Raw genomic sequence first — 24,414 nt, 5'->3', positions numbered from 1 at the left:
ACTGCCAATGTTATAGAGGAAGAGCAGGTAGTTAGCCTACTGAACAAGCTAGACATTGATAAAGAGGAAGCATTAGAAATGTTGGCTGTAGTTTTGCTTAATGACTCACCCAACCAGACTGGATGCTTCCAAAGAAACCAAAGCATTTGAGGTGGGAATTATACAGGCCATAATCTTCCAATCATTTCCTGGTTGGAGTGGTAGGTGAGATGGTGAGCAGAGGTTTCTGGCAGTGCAGTAGAACTGAAATATTTTTAATGTTACACCCTTGTTCAAAGAAATTACAAAAGTTTAGTGGATCAATTAAGGAAGCCAACATGGAGATCCCCTCTATCAACATCTTGGGGGTTGACCATTAACCAGAAATTGAATGGGTCGACCCATATAAATATACAGCAGCTACAAGAGCAGGTAAGAGGCAAGGAATTTTGCAGCATATAACTCTCCTCCTGACTCTCCAAAGCCTGTCCACCATCTACAAGGCATAAATCAGAAGTGCGGTGGAACACTCCCAATTTGCCTGGATTCATGCAACTCTGACAACATTCAACATTTGATAAGATCTAGTAAAAAAGTAGCTACTTGATTTGCACCTCATCCAAAAACATTCACTCTCTCCACCACCGGTGTTTAGTAGCAGTGTATGCGATCTATAAGATGCACAGAAGAAAATTCCCAAAATTCCAGGGACAGTACCTTCCAAATCCATGACTACTGCCATCTCAAAGGTTAAGGGCGATAGATACATGGGAACACCGCCACCTGCAAACTGCTCACACCCTGACTTTGAAATATGTCAGCGTTCCTTCAGTGTCACTGAGCAAAAGTCCTGGAATCTCCTCACTAATAGCATTGTGGGTCTATCTTTAGGAAATGGACTGCAGTGGCTCACCACCACCTTCTCAAGGACTGCTACAGGATGGACATTAAGCACTGACCCAGCAAGTGATACCCACAATCGTGAATTAATAAAAGCAAGCATCCCTGAAACTGAAAGGAAGAACTACAGGCCAGCTACAAAACCTGACTTATTGTACAGTGCATTGGATAAAATCAAGGAGAAGGAACAACAATTGGACGTTAATATATTATGGATGCTGGGATGGATTTGTAGAGTAACACGAAAAGGTAAAATCAAGAACCAGTACATCAGGGGACAATGAGGACTGTGAAACATCACAAAGTCAGTAGCCAAGGTGAGAGTGAAATGGATGATCATGTTAAATGGGTGGGAAGACATTGGAAATATTGTGAGGTAAGTGATGGTGATGGAATTTCCAAAAAGAAGGAGAAGAGGAAGGTCAAAGTCCAGATGTGGACGTAGGAAACTGAAAACACTACGAGAGGAAGGGGAATTGGTGGCTGAAAGAGGGTGAAAGATCAGCATAGTAGTGACCCCAAGTAAACAGCTGAAAGCTAAATAAAGCAGAACAGAGAGGTTTGATGAGGACAATGGAGTTGATGTGTAAGGTATGGACCTTCAAAAGGCATTTGATAAAGCATTGTATAATAAACGTGTTAACAAATTTGAAGCCATGGAATAAAAGGAAGAATGGAAGCATGGATACAGAGCTGCTTCAGTGACAAGAAACAGGAAGTAGCTGTAATCATTTGTTTTTTGGGCAGAAGGAAAGTATTTAGTAGATACTAGGACCACTTCTTAACTTGGTATGTCTTATTGGCTTACATACTTGACTGTGCAGGGTATAACAAAATTTCAACATTTGCAGATAACACAACGCTTGGAAGTATTGCAGACGATAAGGAGAACATAGGTTGGTGGAATGAGAGGACAAATGGCAGATGAAATTTACTGCTAAGTGTGAAGTTAGTCATTTTAGTGGAAAGAACAAGATGGGAGGCAATAGAAAATTAAGAAAAAATTCCAAGGTTGGCCTGGAGCAAAGAAAGCTGGCAGTAAACATGGAAAATGGATGAAATAGCATGGCAGTTTCAAATTTAGTTAAAAAGGCATACACAGTCCAGGCAGAGAAAGTGAGCACTGTAGATGCTGGAGAGTCAGAGTCAAAAAGAGTTGCATTGGAAAAGCACAACAGGTCGGGCAGCATCGGAGGTGCAGGAGAGTCAACGTTTCAGGCATAGGCCCTTCATCAGGAATGTGGGAGGGGAGGGGGCTGAGAGATAAATAGGAGGGTGGGGTGGGGCTGGGGGGGAAGGTAGCTGGGAAGGTGATAGGTGGTTGCAGGTGGGGGGGTAATTATGATAGATCAATGGGGGAGGGTGGAGCATATTGGTGGGAAGGAAGAATAGCAGTTAGGACAGGTCAAGAGGGCAGTGCTGAGTTGGAGGGTTGGATCTGGGGTGAGGTGGGGGCAGGGGAGATTTGGAAACTAGTGAAGTCGATGTTGATGCCGCGTGGTTGAAGGTTTCCAAGGTGGAAGATGAGGCATTCTTTCTCCAGTTGGTGGGTGGCTTTGATTTGGCGGTGGAGGAGGCTCAGGACTTGCATGTCCTTAGGGCAGTGGGAAGGAGAGTTAAAGTGGGGTTGTTTAGTGCATGTGTCCCAGAGATGTTCCCTGAAACACTCCGCGAGTTGGTGTCCTGTCTCCCCGATGTAGAGGAGACCACATCAAGAGCAACGAACACAGTAGATGAAATGGGTGGATGTGAAGGAAATTCTCTGCTGGATGTGAAAAGATCCTTTGGAGCCTTGGGTGGAGGTGAGGGGGGAGGTGTGGGCGCAGGTTTTACACCTTGTGCGGTGGGAAAGGAAGGTGCTGGGAGGGGATGGTGGGTTGGTAGGGGAGGGCATGGACCTAACAAAGGAGGGAATGGGTCTCTGTGAAACACAGATAAGGGGTGGGGAGGAAAATATATCTCTGGTGATGGGGTCTGACTGTAGATAGCAGAAATGGGGGAGGATAATGCTCTGTATTTGGAGATTAGTGGGGTAGAAGGTGAGGACCAGAGGAGTTCTACCTTTGTTGTGGTTGGAGGGGTGGAGTTCAAGGACAGTGGTGCAGGAAGTGGAGGAGATGAGCTGGAGGGCATTGTTGACCATGTGGGAGAGGAAATTGCGATCCCTGAAATAGGAGGACATCTGGAATGTCCTGGAGTGGAATTTCTCCTCCTGAGAGCAGGTGAGGCAGAGGCGGAGGAATTGGGAGTATGGGATAGCATTTTTACAGGACATTAATCTGGTCCAATCAGGGACCCCCCGCTGACGGATATAATACACAATCCAGTGTGTTATAAACAGGCATAAAACACAAAGACAAAGGAATTATGGTGAATTTTTATAGAACTCTGGTTTGACTTCAACAGGTATTTTGAGTCCACTTGTTAGCAGTGCACTTAAAGAAGTTTAAAAAAATCACATAACACTAGGTTATAGTCCAATACATTTAATTGGAAGCACACTAGTTTTCGGAGCGCCGCTCTTTCATCAAGTGATAGTGGAGAGCACAATTGTAAGGCACAGAATTTATAGCAAAAATTTACAGTGTGATGTAACTGAAATTATACATTGAAAAATACCTTGATTGTCTGTTGAGTTTTTCATCTGTTCAAATACCACGATAGTTTCACTTCTTTCATGTCTAAATCACAAAACCTTTTTTTAAAAGTTGCATTCTCGGGTGAGCTGTAATAATTGGTGTTAGCTAGACAATATGTTGAAGGTGTGTGTGTGTGTGTGTGTGTGTGTGTGTGTCTGTAAGGGTGTGTGTGAGTGTGCGTGTCTGTGTACATGTGTGTCCGTGTTTATGTATGTGTATAGGAGTGTGTGTGTGTATAGTGCAAAGGTGGTCACCTGTAGCGTGACATGAACCCAAGGTCCCAGTTGAGGCCCTCCCTCTGGGTATGGAACTTAGCTATCAGCCTCTGCTTGGCCACTTTTCGCTGCTGCCTGTCCCGAAGTCTGTCTTGGATTCATGTCACACTACAGGTGACCACAATTGCACTATACATGCACACAGACACTCCTACACACACACACACAAACACATACGGACACATATATACACAGACACGCACACAGACACTCACACATACTCTTACAGACACACACACTCCCACACTCACACATGCATCCTCTCAGAGACTCAGACCACTCTACACTCACGCACACACACATACACTCTCTTTCACAGACACTCACAACCCCCCACCCCAGACACACACACACTCCCACACTCAAACATGCACCCCCTCACAGACTTAAGATACTCCACACTCACATACACACATGTATACACTCTCTCTCACACTCAAAACCCCCCAACTCAGACACATACATGTACACACACACAGACAAAGACCCACATGCACATATATACATATATTTTCTGGGGTGAATTTGTGCTTGCAGAGTTACATTGTACTTTGCTCAAACAATGCATGAATTCATGTAAAACTCCGTTATCTCACTTTTTAGCTTTGAATCAATCTAAACATTATGGCATAGACAGAGAACACAGGGGGCTAACACCTTCAACATATTGTCTAGCTATCACCCATTGTTACAGCTAACCCAAGAATGCAACTTTTAAAAAGAAGTTTTGTGATTTACACATGAAAGAAGTGAAACTAGCGTGGTATTTGAACAGATGAAAGACTCTACAGACAATCAAGGTATTTTTCAATGTATAATTTCAGTTACATCACACTGTAAACTTTTGCTATAAATTCTGTGCCTTATAATTGTGGCCTCCACCATCGCCTGATGAAGGTGCGATGCTCCAAAAGCTAGTGTGCTTCCAATTAAACCTGTTGGACTATAACCTGGTGTTGTATAATTTTTAACTTTATCCATCCCAATCCAACACCGGCATCTCCAAATCACTTAAAGAAGGATGCAGGTGGTAGAGATCGTGTAAGGAAACTGTGGAGAAGATTTAGAAGATATTTAATATAGTTATCCATCTCAAGAGGGGTTTAGACAGAGTGAACAGTGAGAAACTGTTGCCATTGATAAAAGGAACAGAAGCTAAAAAAATTTTTTGTCAGAAGTACCAATGTTGACACGGAAGAAATCACTTCAACGCAGAGAGTGGTTAAGGTCTAATATGCACTATCTCACAATATGGAGGAGGTCAATTCGATTGTATCCTTTGAATGTGAATTAAAAAGAAAATTGCAGTGATTGTAACAAGGTGAGCCAGGTGGACCTCATAGAATATGAGTTCCCTTGGATTCTGGCCGTTAACCTTATCCAATCAGGGAGCCCTGGCTGACAGATATAAACAGGAGTGTCAGAGGTTCCATTCAGGCTGTGAAGGAGCTGGATCAGTGTCAAGGTCTCTCCACATGTAGTGTGACAGGATACCAGCCTCTGTGGAGTTATTTCAAAAAATGAACCCAGGATTAGGGGTAGTTGGGTCACTGAGACAACTAGCACTTTGAGCAAAACTAGCATAGACATGATGGGCTGAATATCCTCCTTCTGTGCTGTAAGCATCCTGTGATTCTTTTAAATCCCTCACCGTTCCATTACCCAGAAACTTTTGGTATTATTCTGTGTATGAACAAAGTGAAACAAAGCAAATAGCTGTTATATGAGGTGCTCGATTATACATTTCGAAAAAGACAAACTAATAAACTTCAGCATGAGTCAGACAACTGCCCACCTCTTTTACAAAGATTCATGGAATTTTGGATAAGTATTGCATACAACCCATGCAGTATGTTTCACATACAACATTCAGGCTCCAATTTCATTTCCTGTCCTTACCTCATCCAGAAAATCCTTCAACTAATCTTACAGTTCTGACAAACTGGGTTACTCACTCCATTCTGCACCACAGAACAATTCCTTGAATCTCCTCCCACTTCTCCAGTACAGTAGGTTTTGTTACTTATTTGTAATCACCAAACCACGATTACCACATAGAACTCCTGTCAGTACCACACAGCGACATTGGCTTGCAGAAGAGCTCTGGGGATTTCACAAGCACATTTAGCCTCTTGCAAGCAGGTAGGGAACATTAAGGTGATTTAGATGTTTAAAGAAGCTGATGGCATAAATGGTGCTAAATCATCTGGCAGGGCATGTTGAAAATCAGGAAAGATGAAACACAAACCAACACCTCAAGGGTGAGGTCAGGAAACATTTTTTCTCTCATCAAGGATAATGGAAATCTGATCCTGTCTTTCAAAAAAGAATTTGAGATTAGAGTAATGGATCAGGTTTTGGAAGATAAAGGTATTCGTTACAGAGCCTAAATGACTTGGTTATAAATACAGATATATATGAGGGAGATTTAATTTTAAGGTGAAGGGGAAGAAGGTTAGAAGGAAATTGAAGAAAACATTTTTCACCCAGAGGATGGTAAGAATCCGGAATGCCTTGCCTGTGAGGTTAGTAGAAGCAGGAAATCTCACAACCTTTTCAAAAAAACATCTGGATGAACTCTTGAAATGTCATACCATTCAAGGCAATGGGCCAAGTGCTGGAAAGTGAGAATATTATTGACAGGTTGGCACAGACCCAATGGGCCAAAGGGCCTCTTCTGTGATGTATGACTCTGACTAATTAAGAATTACAATCAGTCACCAGTGATCTAATTAGATGGTGGAATGGGTGAAAAAGGATCAATGGCCTCCTCCTGTTTCTTAATTCTAATATTTTTAAAGTTTTGCATTTCGCTTACACCTTATTACATCTCTTGTCATTTCACAATAGCTTGAAGCATATTTGCTGTTATGGTGAAGACAGATATTGATATTATCCTACAGATGACGAGATGAATGATTAGTAAGTCTGTTACATCGGTGAAATCGGGAGGCAGTAATGTTGTTGTAATGTCATTGAAATATTAATGCAGAGGGCCAGGCTAACTTTCTGGGTACATGGGTTTAAATCTTATTGTGGTAACTGATAGAACTTATGTTCAATAAATAAATCTGGAATTGATAACTAGTCTCCAGTAATGGTGACCACGGCAATTATCCCCAACTGTTGCAAATTCCCATCTGGTTCACTGATGTTCTTCAGAGAAGGGAATTTGCTATGTTTACCTATTTCGGCCTACACATGGTTCCAGATGTGACAGCAATGTGGTTGACTCTGAACTGCCCTCTGAAATGAAAGCCACCCATTTTCAAGAGCAATTAGAATTGGATTATAACTGCTTGCCTTGATGGCAATGCACACGTTTCATCAACAAATAAACAATTGTGGATTATTTGGATATCACTGTATAAGCTGTCTTCACCCATGTGTGGTTTGGCATCACAAACTGTAATATGGATTTGAAAGGAAAATTAGAATGCCAGAGAGTCCAGATTGGACCAAGATGCAGTTTGTCTGTCTCAAAATGACAGGGGGTACACTTCATTTCTTTATCAGGGAGATAGGTATGCTTGTTTTTTTAAAATTAATTCAGAAGATTTGGGCATCACTGACTGGACCATGATTTATTGCCATTCCTAATTACCCTGGAGCAGGTGCTAATGTGTTGCCTTCTTGAACCGCTATAGTTCATTTGACGTAAATAGATCCAAAATGCTATTTGGAAGGTTGTTTTCAGATTTTGACCCAGCAGCAATGAAGGAACAGAAGTTTCCAAGTTTGCAAGTTTGAAAGGTGGGTAGCATGGAGGTGATCATGTTCCCACATATTTGTTACCCTTGTCCTTCTAGGTGGCAGAAGTTGTGTGCTCAGAACTTGTTGTTGAAGGTGTATCTTGTAGTTGATGCAGGCTGTCACCAGTGTCCATTATTAATGGAGAGTAGAAATATTTAAGGTAGTCGATGGTGTGCCAATCAAATGGATTGTGTTGTCCTGGATAGTGTTTAAGCTTCTTGAGTGTTGTAAGAGCTGTACTCAAACTCATGTGAAAAAACAATGGGGCCAGAAACTCACCATTTATCCTTTTCAAAAACGTCTTGTCGGACAAGGGAAAAGGCATGTTTCCCACCTCCCAATATCTCAGGGTCCGTGAATGGGACTACCCCAAGAATTCCTCCCATTAAACCATCGGCATATCTGAATGGAATTCTCAGCAGTTAAAAGCTGCATTGTGAAGTCTCCAGCATGCCACTAGACCATGGATAGATTATATACACACAAACATTCCTGTACCATCTGAAATCTTTGCAAAATCTTGCAAGATGAGGTCCCTTTGAGCTGTTTGGCAGATCAAGGTGAGCGCTGCTGATGACATCTTCCACGTGTCCTTGTCCTGACTCTGCAAATAACACTGAATCTAAACACACAATTTTCCAACTGGAACTGGATTGTTAATCATGACAGACATACAATCTGTCTCAACTTTGACTAATAAAATGGGTCCATCAGAGCTTGGGTCATTTAAAATATGTCATGCTGTGATTTATAGTATGTAGATTAAGATTCTCAGATCATGAAAGTTCCATAAGTTAAGCTTTAATTTGACAAAAATAATCAAGTTAATCACGCAGTAGACGTTTAAAAAATCTGTTACAGTTTCTTAATCGCTATCAATGATCCTGGAATCATCTTTCACATAATATTCTTCACATAATAATCTCTGAAGACAAACACTCAATGACACATGATCTGGGGTTTCCATAATCATTGAAAAATCTTTTAATCAGATCAAGTGTCCATTTCAGCAGGTTTCATAATGTCTGCTTTCAAAACTAAATGAACAATTGAATGAGGTTTTGAAATTACTTGCAACCTATTTGACAACTGGAGTGGCACTTTGCAAGATGAGACAGATACTTCTGGACCGATGTTGGTGATTTTTAATAACCACCGCCTGCGATGCAAAAGATTCCTCTCCCCTCTGAACGACAAGAATCAGACTGGTGACCTTTGCAGTTAGTTTATCCCGAGAAACATTTAACGTTGACTTAACAATTGCTTGCCATCTTCAAACCAGGTTGAATGCTCATTACAGGAGGGAGATTTATTCTAACAATCAGTTTGTCTGATAATGCTTCGGTGAGTGCCAGGGGACATTTTATGGCATTAAATGTGTTGCATTAATGTAAATTTCTCTTGCTTTGATATGAGCAGTATGAGCAAAGCAGAAGTAATTGCTAATATAACGGGGTTAAAAGAAGCTCCTGGATTATCCATCAGCAGTAAGACATATGATTAAAATGGGGCAAGCCAGGCACCCTGAGCATTGATAACAATTAATAACTCCTCAACAACCCTGGAGAACAGGAGGAGAGAATAGAAACCTGGTTATAACCCATTATTGTCAATGCACTTCTGACAGTCACACCCCAGACTGAACTGTCAGGAGACATGTCATGATTTTATTCAACAATTTAAAGGCAGAAGTCCTGACATTGGAACAAGATGCACCTAACCAGCACTATAACACAGCAACTGTGCAACTTGAATTGTGAGTTTAATTTTTATGATGACATCACTAAAGAAAAATGTAGGGAGAAAGGAGAAATTCAATAAGGAGTTCATTTAAGCCATCGCCCTTTCCAACAAATTTAGGCTGAACTAGTGGCTTCTTGAGACTTTTAATATATATGCTATAAATCATATTACCACATTTGGATGATTACACATATTCTAAGTTTCCATTTTTCTCACAACAGTGCTTTGAATTTCAGTGTTATCCATTACAGACACATTACAGTGTGGCAAAAGCGACTCCAGACCAAATCCATCCATCTGACAGGGACTGTGTAGAGTCTAGAGCCTCATAGAGAGGAAAATGCACAAAGAGGATTAAGGTAAAATATAAATATCTATACTGACTGGTCAGAATTTACTAATACTCACTGCTTGAATCGATTTATGACAGTTAAATTAAGCATTTTATTTATTAGCACACAAACCAGAAAAGTCGCAGGTTTAATCTCTAATTATTGCTGCATTTGTTGGTCAGAGCTAGGAGTTGGGAATTGGTACAACACCTGGCATCAGTTTTCCTTAGCTAGGCAGGATAATTGATCCTGGGATCCTATTCCCTGGACCTCAGGGAAGAAAGGGATTTGGATTCTTTATCAATATTTTAAGTCAGTTAGCTAGGAAATGATCAAAACTATGCTCCTTAAGATCAGAAGATGTAGCAGCAAAGGCCAGCCATTCAGACTATTGAGTCTGCTCCATTTAATGTGATCGTAGCTGACCCTATTTTCTTTAACTCCACTTTTCTCCAAAACTCTTGATTCCTTACCGATTAAAAATCCGTCTATCGTAGCCTTGAATATCCTTAATGATCCAGCCTGAAAAGGCTTTTACAGTAGAAAGTTCCACAGATTGACCACTCTCTGAAAGAATAAATTCCTCCTCATCTCGGTTTTAAATGTAAAATCCCTTATTCTGCAATTTATGTTTTCTGATATTACTCTGTCCCATAAAGGGAAAAACATTTCCTCATCTACCCTGCCACGTCCCTTAAGAATCTTTTAAGAATCTTCACCCATTTTTTGGACTTTTCAAATTCCAATGAGTACAAACCTAACATACTCAACTCTCCTGATAATAAAATCCCTCCATATTCAGAATCCACCGTGAAAACCTTCTCTGGGCTGCTTCTTATGCCAATATATCTTTCCCATATGAAGGGATCAAACTGTTCACAGGATATGAGGTGTCTAGTACTTGTCATTCCTGATAAAGGACTTTTGCCTGAAACGTCAATTCTCCTGCTCCTTGGATGTTGCTGTGCTTTTCCAGCACAACACTCTCGACTCTAATCTCCAGCATCTGCAGTCCTCACTTTCACCCTGTGTCTAGTACTTGGTACAGTTTTAGCAAGACCTCATTAATTTATACTCTATTCTCTTTGAAATAAAAGCCAACGGTCCCACTCCCATTTCTATTAACTGCTGAATTTGTACGCTAGCTTCTTGATATTCATACACATGAACACCCAAACCATTCTGTTCTGCAGCTTTCTGTCGTCTTTCTATATGTACACAATGTTCAGTCCAACCATTCTTCCACTAAATACATAACTTCACATTTTTCTGCACTATATTCCATCTGCCAAATTTTTGTCCACTCACTAAAACTATCTATACACTTGCGTCATCCTCAGCACATGCCTTTCCATCTATTTTTGTGTTATCCACAAACCTGTTTGTAATACATTAACTTTCCTCAGCCAAGTCATTAATATACATTGTGAATAACCGTAGCCCTAGCAATGATCCCTGTAGCACACCAATGGTTACAGGTTTCCAGCCTGGAAATGCTCCCTTATCCCAACTCTCTGTCTTCTGTTAATTAGCCAATCTGCTATCCATGCTAATATATTACCTCCAACACTACAGGCCACTGGGGTAAAGTTTGCAAAAATTTTCAGTATCAGGACAAAGTAGGCTACATCAGCTGACAAAGTGATTTTGCAGGCAATTTTAAAATTAGCTATGCTAAGCACAAATTGAATCTTCACAGTCTTTAACAATCATTTCAGCTGAGGCTGTCCTCACCACATAAATGACCATGTTTCCAGATTTAAATAACCAGCGTGCCACATTTCTGGGCTGTGTCTGTTTGCAGACTTTCATATAGGCTCTTCATATTAAAGTAGTGTTAATGTGGAACTCACTACTCAGACAAATGATAAAGATGCACCTAGGAAGACAATTTAAGGAGCTAAGTGCATGAGGAAGAAGAGAATAAAGGTTAAATGATTTTTAAAAAGTGTGTGGAGGCTCAATTGGAGCATTATTGCTAGCCTGGACTGAAAAGGCTTAATGGCCTGTTTCGATACTATATATCTGATGCAAGCAAACATGTGTTAAATATCTTATGTACAGACTTAACTTTGTGCTTGAAATAGGGAAAATTATTGCCTTCACCATCACAATTCTCTGAAACTAATAGCAATGTCTGGTGTTCAAACATACTAAGTTAAATGCTATTGAGGCATGTAAGATTATGAGGGCATGTCAGGGTGGATAGGAAGCAGTTTTTTCCCTTAGTTGAAGGGACAATAATGAGGGGCATAACTTTAAGGTGAATGGCAGGCGGTTTAGAGGGGATTTTAGGAAAACCTTTTTCACCCAGAGGCTGGTGCGAATCTGGAATATACTGCCAGGAAAGATAGTTGAAGTTGAAAACCTCACAACCTTTGAAAAATAGCTGGATGAGCGCCTGAAATATCATAATATTCAAGGTTATACGCCATGTGCAGGAAAGTAGAAATATGTGGATAGTTTGTCCCAGGCTCAATGGGCCAAAGGACGTCTTCTGTGCTGTATGACTCTATGGCTGTGACTATGACTAAGATCTGTTAATACCAAGGAACTATTGAATAAACATCAGGAATGGAGGAAGAACAGTTAGGACCTAAATCAAATTCTTTTTTCACTGTCTCAATACAAGTGATAATAATAAATCAAATAAAATTTCAGAATTTATAAATCTTTTCGGATGATATTGCCAGACCTGCTATTCTTTCCATTGCTGGAATATATGCACATTGTACATAATGTTTGCAAGCATGCATGGAATGATTTGCATTGAACTAAGTTTAATTCATTCCTTTTCAGGGCTTCAGTTGTGGTAAAACTGTCTTAAGTATAAAATGGGTTACATCATCAATTTGATCCTGGAAATTCAGGAATGAATGGTATCCCAGCATATTCTTCTAGCAAACACTTAGTTTTGCGATCTATTCAGGCATGCAGTTATTTTCTGATCAACCTGTTTAGCGATGTTATTACATAGCTGTGGAGCAGGTGGGGCTTGAACTCAGGCCGCTTTGCTCAGAGCTGAGGACACTACCACTGCATCACAACAGCCCTTCAACTCAATTTGCATTATATAACTGTCAATGAGAAAAACAGAAGTATTACAGCACAGCACAGAAAACAATCTGGCTGCTTGTACCAGAACTGTCTTGTTAAATGACCACCATTTCCTAGTGCTAATCTCCTACCTTTTCCCCATACACTTAAACATTATTTTTATCTAAATAATTGTCCAATGCCCTCAATTGAAAGTGCCTCCATTACACTTCTAGGCAGTACAATCCATACCCTAACTACTCACTGAGTTTAAAAAATGTTCCTTCTTTTGCAAATCACTTTTAATCTATGACTCTTCTGTTCATTTTACAAGTGGGAACAGATTCTCACTATCTACTGTATCCAGCCAGCTCATCATTTATAAAACCTCCTTCAGATCTCCTTTCAGCTTTCTTCTCTCCAAGGAGATCAGTCCCAACTTCTTCAATTTATCTGTGTAATTGAAGTTTATCATCCTGGAACCATTCTTGTAAATCTCTTCTGCACTCTCTGCAATACATTCGCATCCTTCCTTTAATATCGAGCCCACAGTTGTACACAATGTTCCTGCTGAGGTCTAACAAGTATCTCATGGAAAGATGTAGAGGCAAAGGGTAGTGGTGATGGGAGATATTAATTTTCCCAATATTTACTGGGATACACTTAACATCAAAGGTCTGGATGGGATAGAATTTGTAAGAAGCATCCAGGAGAGTTTTCTAGAGCAGTATGTCAGTAGTCCGATGAGGCAAGGGGCCATATTGAACCTAGTACTGTGGAACGAGCCAGGACAGGTGGTAGAAGTTGTGGTGGGGGATGTCTTTGGGAACAGTGACCACAATTCTGTAAGTTTTAGAAAACTCATAGATAAAGAAGAGAGTGGTCCTAAGAGAAGAGTACTAAACTGGGGCAAGGCCAATTATATCAAAATTAGGCAGGAGCTCGGAAATGTGGATTGGACACAGCTATTTGAAGGGAAGTCCACATTTGAGATGTGGGAGGCTTTCAAAGGTAGGTTAAAAATAGTGCAGGATAGGCAGGTCCCGTTGAAGGCAAAGGATAGGAAGGACAAGATTCACGTTCTATGGATGACAGGAGAAATTGTACAACTAGTAAAGGGGAAAAGGGAAGCGTACATAAGGTCTACACTGCTAAGAACAGAATGGACCCTGGAAGAATATCAGAAGAGTAGGACAAGTCTTAAACGAGGAATCAAGCAGGCTAAAAGGGGTCATGAAATAGCTTTAGCAAGCAGAATTAAGGAGAATCCCAAAGCATTTTATTCTTATATAAGAAGCAAGTGGGTAACTAGAGAAAGGATTGGTCCACTAAAGGATAATGAAGGAAGGCTGTATGTCAAACCTGAGAGAATGGGTGAGGTTCTGAATGATTACTTTGCATCAGTGTTCACTGAGGAGCGGAACATGATGAATGTTGAGATTAGAGATAGAAGTTTGATTAGTCTGGAGCACGTTGACATAAGTAATGAAGATGTGTTGGATGTGCTAGAGGTTATTAAGGTGGATCAATCCCCAGGACCGGATGGGATCTATCCCAGGTTGCTGAGGGAGGTGAGAGAGGAAATAGCTGGGGCCCTGACAGATATCTTTGTGGCATCCTTAAACACAGGTGAGGTGCCAGAGGCCTGGAAGGTTGCTCATGTGGTCTCCCTGTACAAGAAGGGTAGTAGGGATATTCCGGATAACTACAGAGCAGTGAGCCTGACGTTGGTGGTGGGTAAGTTGCTGGAGAAGGTACTGAGTGATAGGATCTATTTATATTTAGAAAAGAATGGGCTTATCAGTGATAGGCAACATGGTTTTGTGTGGGGGAGATTGTGCCTTACCAACTTAATAGAGTTCTTCGAGGAAGTGACCAAGTTGATAGATGAAGGAAGGGCTGTTGATGTCATATACATGGACTTTAGTAAGGTGTTTGATAAGGGTCCCCATGGTAGACTAATGGAGAAAGTGAAGTCACATGGTGTGCAGGGTGTTCTAGCTAGGTGGATAAAGAACTGATTGAGCAACAGGAGACAGAGAATAGTAGTTGAAGGGAGTTTCTCGAAATGGAGAAAGGTGACCAGTGGTGTTCCACAGGGGCCAGTGTTGGGGCCACTGTTATTTGTAATATACATAAATGATCTGGAAGAGGGCACTGTTGGTATGATCAGCAAGTTTACAGATGACACGAAGATTGGTGGAGTAGCAGAAAGCATAAGGGACTGTCAGAGAATACAGGAGGATATAGATTGACTGGAGAGTTGGGTGGAAAAGTGGTAGATAGATTTCAATCCAGACAAATGTGAGGTGATGCATTTAAGCAAGTCTAATTCTAGAGTGAATTATACAATGAACGGAAGAGCCTTGGGAAAAGTTGATGGGCAGAGAGATCTGGGAGTGCAGGTCTATTGTACCCTGAAGGTTGCTGCACAGGTGGATAGAGTGGTCAAGAAGGCATGTAGTATACTTGCCTTCATTGGACGGGGTATTGAGGATAAGAGCTGGCAAGTCATGTTAACATTGTACAAGACATTGGTTCAGCCACATTTAGAATAGTGTGTACAGTTCTGGTCGCCACATTACCAAAACGATGTGGACACTTTGGAGAGGGTGCAGAGAAGGTTTACGAGGATGTTGCCTGATATGGAAGGTGCTAGCTATGAAGGAAGGTTGAGTAGGTTAGGTTTATTTTCATTAGAAAAAAGGAGATTGAGGGGGGACCTGATTGAGGTTTACAAAATCATGAAGGTTATAGACAAGGTGGATAGAGACAAGCTTTTTCCCAGGGTGAAGGATTCAATAATGAGAGGTCACGCTTTCAAGGTGAGAGGTGGAAAGTTTAAGGGGATACACAAGGCAAGTACTTCACACGCGTTTGGAACGCGTTGCCAGCAGAGCTGGTTGAGGCAGGCAAGTAGATTCATTTAACATGCGTCAGGACAAATGCATGAGTAGGTGGGGAACAGAGGGATACAAATGCTTACGAATTGACCAACAGGTTTAGACAGTACATTTGGATCGGCTCAGGCTTTGAGGACCGAAGGGCCTGTTCCTGGGCTGTAAATTTTCTTTGCTCTTTGTTCTTATACAATTTCAACATCACCTACTTTCTCTTGTTCTATGGGTTGCTCTTAATGAAGTGTATGCCTTGTTACTGCACTCTCTTCCTGCTCTGCCTTTCAAAGATCTGTTCACATATACACTTAGGTCTGCTCCTATGACCCCCTTAGATTGAAACCCTGATCTTATATTGTCTGTCACTGTTCTTTCTATCAAAATGCATCACCTCATATTTCTCCATATTTCTTCACAGTTTCGTCTGCGTTTAATTATTTCTATTCTTAAAATCAGACAACATTTTCTATTGGTTAAACCATAAAACTTTTCTCAAACTCAACACCTGAAAAAAGTAGAATTTATCCTTCATAGTCAACATTATTAATGAACCATCAATTTTAACTCCAGTAAGAGCATTCCATGGGCAATTAATATTATGCTATTTAACACTACAATGTGATCATTAACTTTTTTCTTTGTTTTGAATACAGTTAAGGAAAATTAATGCACCACCTTGATTTTCATTAACTCTTGATTCTATAGCTTTTTACACTGACGCATTCTGTTATTACCAGGCATATTGCCAAGAACATTCAGTTATTGGGAAGGAAGATTTTCATGTTCTTTTAAAAAGGTGAGCACAGGAGTTGAGGTTTGTACAGAACGTAGCTCAGGTAATACAAGGTGTGCCGGAGTGTTCTTTAATGAGGCTTACGCTTTATCGCAATGACGTAAATAATGTGCAAAATTGCAAAAATATTTACATTACTCCTTGGTTTCAATTCTGTATAATCTGCTGTGTAAATAGTTGTAGGCACTTACTACATATTTGAAGTTCTTCATGTTTCAGCTTTTTTTTTCATTGCTAAATCACATACAGAAAGGTGTGAAATCCTGAGTATTCAAAGTCAGTGCTTATGGTAAGCAGCCTTTACATTGACAGATCTAGAATAAGACTGTCATGTTACCGTATGAATTAGATAGAGGACTAGGTCATTTGGCACCTCCAGCCTGCTCTGCTACTTAATGCAATCGTGGCTGTTACAAACAGATCTTGGTGAGGTTCCCCAGTTTATTATGGTTCCAAGTGGCATTCCTCCAAATTGTTAATCTCCGAGGTGAGGAAGAGTAGACTAGTTTCCCTTCTTTAATCATCTATTCTCTCGGCTGGGTGCAGCAAGGTGAAATGACAAAGGACCCCCTTTGTCATTTAAAGACAAAATAGAAAGATAGATGGAGGGACAGGTAACATTGAGGAAGCAGGGAACCTGGATAAGGACTTGGACAGGCTAGGACAGTGGGCAAGAAAGTGGCAGATGGAAATCAATGTCAGAAAGTGTAAGGTTATTTCTAATTGGGGAAAGGCTTCAGAAATCTGAAACACACAGGGACTTTGGAGTCCTAGTTCAGGATTCTCTTAACGTTAACAAGCAGGTTTAGTTGGCAAGGCAAATGCAATGTTAACATTCATTTCAAGAGGCCTCGAAAACAAGAGCAGAGCTATACTGCTGAGGCTGTATAAGGCTCTGGTCAGACCATATTTGGAATATTGTGAGCAGGTTTGGACCCCATATCTAAAGAAGGCTGTGTTAGCATTGGAGGAAGTCCAGAAGAGGTTCACAAGAATGATCTTAGGTGTGAAGGGCTTGTCGTATGAGGAGTGATTGAGGACTCTGGGTCTGTACTCGATGGAATCTAGAAGGATGAGGGGACTGCATTGAAAATTGCAGAATACAGTGAGGCCTGGATAGAGTGGATCTGGTGTAGATGTTTCCACTTGGAGGAGTGACTAGGACCTGAGGGCACAGCCTCAGAGTGAAGGGGAGTGAAGGAACTGAAATAAGGATGAAGTCCTTCAGCCAGAGGGTAGTGAATCTGTGGATTCATTGCCACAAAGGGCTGTGGAGGCCAATTCTTTGAGTCTATTTAAGACAAAGATAGGGAGGTTTTTGATTAGTAAAAGGATTAAGGGTAAGGGGAAGAAGGCATGATATCAGAAATATATCAGCCATGAATGATGGAGCAGATTCGATGGGCTGAATAGTTGAGTTCTGCTCCTATTTCTGGAAACAGTTGCTGCATAGTAATTTGTGCTTATCACTCACCAGTCATATTTAAAATGCTCTATGCACTTATATACATATTTTGTGACCCTGCTTAAAACTTAACTACTTCCTCCCTTACTCTGGATTGACTTGTTAAACTATTACTTCTTATTCTGATGCTATATATCTCTCCTAGTAGGTGCACTTTGATATTTTTCTGTGATATTCTCTTTTGGTTCCCAATCCCTTATCAGTTTAGTTTAACGTATACCTAATTTTAATCTAATACTATTCTTAACCTTGCGAATAATCTATAGATGGCTCTTTCATGTTGAGGTTTTGTTTTCCAATGGAACAGACTTCTGTTGAACATTTTCAAATGTGCTTTTCAATGTTTCCCTACTGTTCATTTAATGACACATCTTTTAGGCTTCTTACCCCATGAACTTTTAATCACCTTTCCCCTCATACATCTGTAATTGATTTTGCCTAATCTTGCTATTTACGATTGGAATGTGTCACTTTCAAAGTTAATGTGGAATTCAATTGCATTGTGATCACAATTTCCCAATAGCTCTTTCACAATGACATTATTAATTAACCTTACATCCTTGCTTGCACTGGATGCTAGATCTAAAATAGCCATTGTCACTTGCCCAGCAATGCTCATGAACTGAAGGTGAACAGATTGCTGGACTGCTGTGAGACCCTTTGTACCAGATTGTAAAACTATACCATAACCACTGAATTGGCTCAATGGCCTTTTTATAATATTAAGCTCAAGACTGCATACATTACTCAAACTGTAGTCTTCCTAAGGATTTTCATAGATTCGCTATCATACCTTGATTTTTATATTCTCTTTCACTTGCCATAATGCCTAGTATTCCATTAGGCCTTATTACCTTTTCATTTAACTACATTCATTAAACATGGCACATTAGAGTCCTATCATTAATCGTATTTATTTCTTGACTGCAACATAGGCACCAATTTTGTCTCATTACTAAAACAGACTGATCAAAACTTAAAAACTAATCTCACAGATCATTTATTGACAGCATGCAATGCATATAAATGCTCTTTTTTCTTGAACAACTTACTAAATAAAAAGTTAAGCAATCAAACATGTAAAAAAAAAACTTATCTTAACCTTTGTCCTATGTTCTGATCGACATGAGTAAGCTTAATTAGTTATTTACTCTTACACCATAGGTTGCATTAACTGGGCCTATTTTTCCTTTGGCACATTCACCCTCTTTAGAACACTGGAGTTAATCTGTATTCTGGAATAAAGCCAAAAATTAAAATAGCAGGAGCCGTTTCAATTTAAAGTCATAAAATAACTGAACTTAGCAATGGTAGGTATTAGGCAACACAATCAATGACCTTCACATGAGCACTTACGACCCAGGGGTGTGCAACGAACCAAACCAAACCAAACCATTGTAAAGTAGAGAGAATGTGCCTTCCAAAAATTGAACTTTTAACTCAATAATAGCCTTACTTCAGGAATTAAACCAACAAAAAACTCAAAATCTCAAGCAATTCACCATGCTTCTCTGTTTTCAACAACCAAGAGGATATTTAAAGAGTGTAATTGTTATGTTTTTTCCAGTAATGTCCGACCATGAAAGACAGAGATTTCAAACCTATTTCCATTTGCCTACTGCCTCTCATACACTAAATCTCTTCTGCACTCTCTGCGATACTTTCGTATCTTTCCTATAATGTGGCACCCAGAGTTGGACACAATACTTCAGCTGTGGTCTAACAAAGGTCTTATACAATTTCACCATCAATTTCTCCTGTTCTACGTCCTGCTCTTAATAAAGTGTAGGCTGATTTAGATAAAGTCCTATCACCTAATTTGACTCTGAATCCTAATGGATAGCCAATTTTCTATCTTAAAGCGACAAGAGCTTTACTTCCATTAGATGCCATCCCTGTTATTTCACTCTAATGACATTTTCAGGTACATTGGGTGCAGTATGCAGTCTGTATAATACATCCACTGATAGTGGGCATATAGCCACTTCATTAGTGGTCTTCAAAAGGGCTATTCAAAAAAGGGGATGCCCCGCTTTTGCCAGAGAATTCCCACAAGTTTTTATGTCAGTCTTTGGCCCTCAATCTCAGCTAGTTTTGCTTCCCTCCATCATTAACAATCAAATTGTAGCTAGACATGTTCCCAGTTATTCCCACAACACCCTCTTGCAATCTCCAGCATTCCCTAGCCCCAGGTCCCTGAAAGTGTCCTGTCTATCAGTGCTGCTTGAGGGCTTGCAATTTACAAAACTGACTCGATTGAGGCCTGGGTATGAGTATGGTTAGGGCATCTTGATAGGAATTTCAAGTGGATATCTTGATCACCAAGCGTCCCCACGTGTATGATTTGTGTTACCATTGAAGATCAACCCATTCTTTTCTATGCTAGGGCTCATTCCATGACAAGCTTGACAGATCAGCTACCAGAAACAGCAGGCAAAGTTACTGACTCCTGTCTGTGGAAGTTGGCCTGGTGACAATATGAAGTGAAATCAATAGGTAGATGTTCTGTCCTAACCCAGGGCAGATAAAGGAAAGTATAATTAAACGCATAAAAGAAAATAGAAATGCATTTGGCAGGACTAAGTTTCTAATTTTACCACAACCTATCTCTCAGGGTTCAATGCTTGTTCGAGCACACACTATGTACAGGTTCAAAGATGGAGCCAGTGACAGGAACGTCTACTTATTCCAGGATATCCCAGTAGTGATGAGTTCTCCAGCAAGTGCTAATATCCGACAAGAGCATTGACATAGGAATGGGGTAAGTAGTTAATGAGGTGTGTTTGGGATGATGTGGTGAGAAATCTGACAAGACTTTGCAGAGAGAAGCCCTTTGTAAAACTCAACAAAATTGACAGCCAAAATATGACATGATTCAGCCCTATCAGTTCATTTCAAGGGAAATTAATCATCACAGTATTCTCCATTTTTACAAGGCTATCTAACTTACAGCGTGCTTTACAAACATGTTTGAGGTGAAATTAGATATCTCCCAAACACAGGCCTGGAAAAGGGGTGTGAAGGTCACAATGCTACAATGATCCTAAGTCAAGCTGATGTAATGAGGCAGAGTCAAGCAGTGTCGTGTTGGAAAAGCACAGCTGGTCAGGCAGCATCCATGGAGCAGGAGAGTTGACATTTTGACCATAAGCTCTTCAACAGGAATTCCTGATGATGAGCTTATGCTCAAAATGTTGACTCTCCTGCTTCTCGGATGCTGTGCTTTTCCAGCACCACACTCTCGACTTTGTTCTCCAGCATCTGCAGTCCTCACTTTCTCCTCCCAGATGTAATGTAGCAGCATGGTAGCTTCACGCTGCCTGCTCATCCACACAATCTCTGCATGCAGTCATCACTAAGCACATTTTTGATTTAACGCACAGATGACAGCAGGGGCCCAAGCTTGTTGCCACTATTTTGAGCTAATTGGCACTGCCGAAAGCCTTCCTGCATAATGAGAAGGTTCATTATCAATGGAACATGTGAGCTATGAGTCTTGAGTGAGCTGGGCTTGACCTGCATTAATATAACACTTTACATGACTTGGAAAAGTAACCAAAACATTGCCTGGATTTCATGGCTCCCCCCATTGAGCATGCTTTCAGCAAGAGTGCCATAAAATAAGAGGGTGACCAGCCCACCAGCTTGCCACAGACCTGTAACCCAGGTAGGCGGGCAGACACTGCCACATACACATGCACAAGCATGCGAACACACACACACTCAGAGTCATGCATACACACACACTCAGGTACATACACACACAGGCATGCAGAGACACACACACACACAAAGACACAATCTCAGCCATATATGTTTCTGTGATGTTGAGCAATAAACATTGACCAGGATACCATGGCTAACTTATAGATTCAGAGATTCATTCAGAGCAGAAAAGGCCCTTTGACCCATCGAGTCTGCACCGACATATCTACCGCTAAAGGTACACTAATCCCAATTTCCTGCATTTGTCCCATTTCCTTGAATGTTGTGATATTTCAGATGCTCACCCAAATACCTTTTTAAAAGTTTGAGGGTTTCCAGCCTCCCCTACCATCCCAGGCAGTGCAGTCCAGATTCCCACCACCTGCTTTTTCCTCAAATGCCCTCTGAATCTCTGGCCCCTTACCTCTCAACCAAGGGGAACAGTTGCTCTCTATTGACCCTGCCCATACACTTCATAATGTTGTACGCCTCAATCATGTCTCCCCCCCTCAGTCTTTTCTCCTCTAGTCGCTCCCTACAGCTCAATTTCTCAAGTGGGCAATACCCTTGTGAACCTCCCCTGTACCCCATCCAGTGTTCACATCCTTCCCATAGTGAGGTGACCAGAACTGCACACTATAATCCAGGTCTGGCCTGACCAACGCTCTGTATAACTCCAGCATTATCTTCTTGTTTTTATATTCTATGTCACGACTGATGAAAGCAAGCGTCCTATATGCCTTCTTAACTACCTTATTCTCGTTATCTGCGACTTCAGGGATCTGTGAATAATTATCTCAAAATCCCTCTGTTCCTATAAGCTACTCAGTGTCCTGCCATTCATTAAATATTTCCTCATTATATTTCTTCTTCCAGAATGCATCACCTTGCACTTATCAGGATTCAATAGCATCTGCCATTGGTCTGGCCATCTGACTATCCTATCTATATCTTCCTGAAACCTGCAACCATCATCTTCACTAATTGCCACTCTACCGATCTTGGTGTCATCTGCAAATATGTTAAACATTTCCCCCACATTTTCATCTATATCATTTATGTGGTACACCACTGGATACCAGCCTCCAGTCACTTATACAGCCTTCTACTGCTATCCTTTATGTCATATTGCTAAGCCAGTTTCTATCCATCTTGCCAAGTTTCCCTGACTTCCATGTGCTTTAACCCTCTCAATCAGTCTCCCACGTGGGACCTCATCAAAGGCTTCAGTAAAATCCATAGAAGTTACATCAAGTGAACCTCCCTAATCCACACGTTTGGTCACATTTTAAAAACATTCTGACAAATTTTTTAGGCATGACCTCCTTCTGACAAAGCTAAGCTGATTCTCCCTAGTTAACCCATGCCTTTCCAAGTGGGTATTAGTTCGCTTCCCTGGTCTTTTTTCAAAATTGTACCATGTTAACTTTTGTATCCACTTGGAAGGGTAGATGAGGATTCATTTGGAACCTGTAACAGCATAGTATTGCAGTGTTGGTAGTTTTTGTGCATTCCAGCCCTGGCGGGGGATTTGAACTCTCAACCTTTTGAATCAGTTGGAAGAATGTTACCACCAAAACCAGGAATAATACAGTAGACCCCCACCACCTCCACCGCCCATACCCTGCGGGATACGTTCCAAGACCTACTGCAGATGCGCTAAGCTGTGGATAGTAACAAATCCATTAATTTAAATGGGAAAATTACCTCCCTGGCAGCCCCCAGTCCCTGCTTCTGGAATGTTTCATGTAATTAGATTTTTTTTAGATTACATTACAGTGTAGAAACAGGCCCTTCGGCCCAACAAGTCCACACCGACCCGCCGAAGCGCAACCCACCCATACCCCTACATTTACCCCTATACCTAACACTACGGGCAATTTAGCATGGCCAATTCAGCTGACCTGCACATCTTTGGACTGTGGGAGGAAACCGGAGCACCCGGAGGAAACCCACGCAGACACGGGGAGAATGTGCAAACTCCACACAGACAGTCGCCTGAGGCGGGAATTGAACCCGGGTCTCTGGTGCTGTGAGGCAGCGGTGCTAACAACTGTGCCACCGTGCCGCCCACATTCAGGCCGCGGTAAACTCTGAGTAACTGTAAGTGTAATATCATTCCTGATATCAGGAACAATCAGGTATCGATGTTGGGGTCCTAATCTAGATGATGCTATTGGCTCCTAAAAATGAACATACAATGTACCACGACTGCAGGTAGATCTCTACATGGCAAGGCATTGATCTGACCAATGGTAAATTATGCTTGATTGAAAACGTAGTGCTAAGTATGTAAGTTAGCTTTCTGAGTTTGAAGGTTTGTTTTCAGATGTTTCATCACCATACTAGGTAACATCATCAGTGAGAGTCTCCAGTGGCAAGGTAAATACTCAGCATGCATACATGGGAAATGCATTGAAGAAGGTGTTGGAAGAAACAGATCTAGGTGTTTCAGGCCAGAGGTCCCTAAAGAGCTTATAAGCAAAGCTGCAAAATAACTGCTCACGCGAACAGGATGTAAGGGGAAATTACAGAACAATGTATTATAAGACACATATTATTTTGCTTTATTGCAGGACCTTGGCCAGGCCTTATTTGGAATGCTGTAACAGCTTTGGTCTTCTCACATGCAGGTTGTTATTGAGGCCTTGGAAAAGGCTGCAGAAAGACCATAAGATCAATCCGAGTTTAAAGTGTTTTGGTTATCAGAATCACCTGCAAGATTTAGGAGTCTACAGTTTATGGAAATTGTTTTACAAAAATTGTGTTTTTGTTTTGCTCATGGGATATGGGCATTACTGGCTTGGCTAGAATTTGTTGTCCAGATCTAAATACACTGGGGATGTTGGTTAAGATCCTGCTTTCTTGAACTGCTGAAGTCCTTGGGTGTAGGGACA

At 41.0% G+C, this 24,414-nt stretch overlaps 2 long non-coding RNA genes across 2 annotated transcripts in view; one reads left to right on the top strand and one right to left on the bottom strand.

Moving 5' to 3' along the window:
- Nucleotides 1–243, bottom strand: part of LOC122547674 (uncharacterized) — a 30,467-nt gene extending 30,224 nt beyond the window's left edge. Inside the window, exon 1 of the long non-coding RNA XR_006311058.2 lies at nt 110–243. This is a non-coding gene — a long non-coding RNA (uncharacterized LOC122547674). The remainder of the gene's footprint in view (nt 1–109) is intronic.
- Nucleotides 244–5,866: 5,623 nt separating this feature from the next.
- Nucleotides 5,867–24,414, top strand: part of LOC122547689 (uncharacterized) — a 68,021-nt gene continuing 49,473 nt past the window's right edge. Inside the window, exons 1-3 of the long non-coding RNA XR_006311067.2 lie at nt 5,867–5,935; nt 9,541–9,648; nt 20,427–20,573. This is a non-coding gene — a long non-coding RNA (uncharacterized LOC122547689). The remainder of the gene's footprint in view (nt 5,936–9,540; nt 9,649–20,426; nt 20,574–24,414) is intronic.

This window comes from Chiloscyllium plagiosum, unplaced genomic scaffold (genome assembly GCF_037043375.1).
Source record: "Chiloscyllium plagiosum isolate Xiang-an unplaced genomic scaffold, Cpla_swu_hap1 HiC_scaffold_3, whole genome shotgun sequence".
In the NCBI taxonomy this organism is placed as follows: Eukaryota; Metazoa; Chordata; class Chondrichthyes; order Orectolobiformes; family Hemiscylliidae; genus Chiloscyllium; species Chiloscyllium plagiosum.
The sequence above is the reverse complement of the archived record's forward strand: the minus strand, read 5'-3'. Positions and strand labels throughout refer to the sequence as shown.